Consider the following 4,103-nt stretch of genomic DNA (forward strand, 5'->3'; position numbering starts at 1 on the left):
ATCAAAGCAAATGGAATTTTAATACGATGCATTCACCGCCCGTGTACAAATATTTGCAATAGAACATTGACGAGCGCGCGGCGGCATTCATTAGTATTGCATTATAGTTTTTCGTTTTACCATCTATTGTAAAACAGACCATATTATTTCATATTATCTTTTGTTCTCTATTCACGAACATATATGCCGGCTTACCTATAAATTTATACTCTTTTCAGTAATGTCTGACAAGGGAAGCTTTGAGTGCATCGCTGTTTCGAAATAAAATAAAAAGTTCTTTGCCATTTTATGAAGCTGAGAATATAATACTGTTTGAATGCCTTTTTCAATTCATGGACTATGTTGAAATAATCGTTCATGTAAAATGTACTATATGAACGATTATTATTGTAATATATATTATTAAATGTATTATATGAATGATTATTATATTACAATACACATTGATTTCAAAGATTGTGACTTTCATTAACATTAATAATAGATATATTTCCCACAATGTTGTCAGATAAAATGCATTACCTATAGTAGGGGAGACTGGGTACGGTTGTGACAGGTTACGGTAGTAACAGTCGCCATAACTCTAATGATTTTGAGATGAGGTTCAAAGGGAGAAAGAATAGAAAGAAAGAATATGTTTGTTAAAACAAGTCTCCACTGTCGCATTGAGTCAGCGCCTATAACATTTCACATTCTACCGAATTGGGGCTTACAATACTGGGATTCCGTGATCCCAAATTTAAATAAACAAAATATAAGTTATTAATTGAACTTGTTTTTTCCTTAAATATATAATTCCATACGAGCTTATTATTTGTAAAATGTACCATGAAAGATAATATTCAATTGTTTACTTATAATAAAATAATTAATATGTACTCATTTTAGAACAATATTAATGTTAATCAGTCAATATAACAACTGCGGTATCTAAAAATATGACTAGTAAGCATTTCATTGATAATACCGGTATTAATACCGGAATCCCGGTATTACAAATTTCAAATATCGAATACCGGTATTCAGCCCTAGACCGAATTGCTAAAGAGCCAAAAGTAAGTTTTCTTGTTCGATTTCATTTTATAATAACTGTTACTTGTATGCAGATAGATCACTTTGTTTGTTATTTTGATGTAATTTGATTATTAGTAGTTAATTACCAGTAATTAGTTTTATTTTACGTGACATGTACATGTTGTGCAATGTGTTTCTTGCCCCTCTTTGGGCAAAATTTAAACAGATAAACCAACTAACTTAACTTAACTAAGACAAAATACAAAAAAAAGGGAAATTCACTATAAGGAAAAGTCCCTAGAGTGTGGACAGTTGTGACACTTGCCCTTTCTTGTATGATTTGATTTTATGAACTAATCCATCGTATTAAGGACAGTATTACAGTATTATTTCGTAAAAAATGTTCAAATTACCATTTAATTTTCTCTATCTAAGCTAACTGGTAAATTAACAAAATGATTGCTCACAAAAAGTGGCACAGTACCCAGTCTAACCCTAAAATATTTGCTAAACTAAAACTACTACGAAACTTCTCATTTTTATACTAGGTAGCAATCGCTTAATTTTACTCTGTTATCAACATTAATAAATTATAATGCATAGAATAAACAGAAAAATTAAGTATAGTTTCAACTGTAAAGTTTTTACAAACATTAAAAAATGTGTCCTTTTGTTAAAACTTTTTAGGTTTCTTTATATTTTTACTCTAGTCTTTTTAATAAAAATTATCAAATACTTTACCATTTTACAATCTTGATTAAATGCGCCCAGTTTTGTAAAACTTGCCAACACATTCTAGTATTTTTTTTAAAAAAAACAGCCTTTCAATGTCGACCAAATTTATAGTTTAACAAAAAGTTTAATTGAAAACTTGGGGCAATTGTATTTTTTTACTGAGGTCCTAGAAATGTTATTCACGGTTACGGTACCGAAGTTTAAATAAACAAAATAATTAAACAAACAAACACCTCTTTAATTAGGTGGGATGCATGACATCGTGCCTTAAGGCAAATTGCTGAAACTTCCCTTACCGTAATTAAAAATCTTGGTACGGAAACCAAAAAAAAATTACACAAAATGTGTACACATTATTAAAGTCTGTATAAAATATCTGATAATTTGATGTACATATGCAATAACCACCGCCAAATGACATTTTGACCGCCAAATGACATTTTTTTAACTTATTTTTATTGAGATTCCATAACCGCTGGACCAGCCTCCACAAAAATTTAATCAGTTGATCAGTGTTCCCAAAATGGTCGATGAAAATTTGTATCCGCACGCACACACACACATGCACATATACCCACACATACACACACACATACATCCATTTTTTCTAAGGTATGCTAAAATGTTCAAAAACCTTTGAAACGTGAAGATATATAAAAAAAAATTATTATCGATTTTTTTGCGATTACTATAACTTGCCCTACGGAAAATTAATAGAACTTAAAATTTCACCAAAGCTCTAAGTTGCACTTAAAAGCTCATAATTTCTAAATAACGTGAGATAATATTTTATTCTAAATATTTTTTCAGGACAGTTAAGGTCAATACTATCACCTCGTTTCGGCTTGATGTTAAGGTCTGGAATACTATCTATATATGTATATTTTATATTTGTTATATTTTTATTTTAAATACCCATGTTGAATACTCACACTCAATAATTACGATAACTTTGTAATTCTGTTATAATTCTGATACATTATGATGATTTAAGTCTAAGGGCCATCACATAATTTCCGCAAATATAATTTGCCAGCATTAAAATTTTTGTCAGTGCACAGTGGCGATACCATTAGCTAGTTGATACATACGTATAGTTGATAGTAGGTCCTCGAGTATCGAATATCGAAGCTTTTCTCATACTATTTTCGATTCCGAACATATGTGCTGGGTATATGGAGTCTGTAATTGGATATGCTGATAGAATGCTTTCAGCAAGCACTCTAGAATTATTTCGATCATAATGCAATACTGTTAGAAATCTCATTTGCCAGAGTACAATTGATGAAGCTTCCAACTTTTATTTTATACTGCTTTATTGTTTTCATATCACGTTTTCAGAATACACAACCCCCCAAAAAATATTCACGTTAATTTACATGTGTTTCAAAATTATATAAAATTCAGTAAGACAAGTGTATGTATGGATTGACAGCCATATATACAAAATACATTGATTTTATAGTATTCGTTTGCATTATGTTGATAGTTTAATGATCTAATTAACTCATTAAGTTCAAAGAAAAAACAATAAATCGTTTCTTAGGCTTAAATCTCTGAAATGTCATATTACTATTACAAATTACTAATATAAATATAATAAGCTACTGGTGTATGGCATCGTGCAAATTGCTGGAACTTCATCTACCGTAATGAAATATTCGAGAAATATGAAATGTTTTCAAATAGATTATTATAAATACTGTAACATTGTCTTATATTTTTAAGAATATCATAAACTGAATTACAAAGTTAAAATAATTTATTTAAAGTAAATAAATAATAACTAATTTATTTAAAGTAAATAAATAATAATAAAGTGAGCTTTAGAAATTTAACCAGAATTAAAATTAAAATCTGAATTTTTCGCCATAAGCAATTAATTTGTCAAAACAAGCAGAAAGGTTTTTGAATCATTCAACTCGGATGCTCAGAACTCTCAGAAACTGCAATTTGTTTTACGTCTATCTTCGAAATGGCCAGCCCTATCTTTGCCAAAAACTAACCACATTTTCTCCCAATCATTACAAATTGAATGTTTTTTGGATCATTCAAATCAGATACTCCGTTCACTCAAAAACTTGATTTCTATTTCCGTAACGGCTGGGCCTGCCTTTGCCAAAAACTAATCTGCCCATCTTTCTATCAATAGGAATCGAATGTTGTTTGAACTATTCAAATCGGTTGATCCGTGCGCCCTAAAACGTGGACAAAAAACATATAAAACACACATAGACACATCATATTTTTATAAAGCATGCCAAAATGTTCAGAAACCTCTCAAACGTGAAGATATGCAAAAAAAAAATATTTTCGATTTTTGGCCCATTATTATAACTTACCCCTCGGAAAGT

Source organism: Ctenocephalides felis, unplaced genomic scaffold (assembly GCF_003426905.1).
Source record: "Ctenocephalides felis isolate EL2017-DRISC unplaced genomic scaffold, ASM342690v1 CF-g0.4_SCAFFOLD_00845, whole genome shotgun sequence".
NCBI lineage: Eukaryota > Metazoa > Arthropoda > Insecta > Siphonaptera > Pulicidae > Ctenocephalides > Ctenocephalides felis.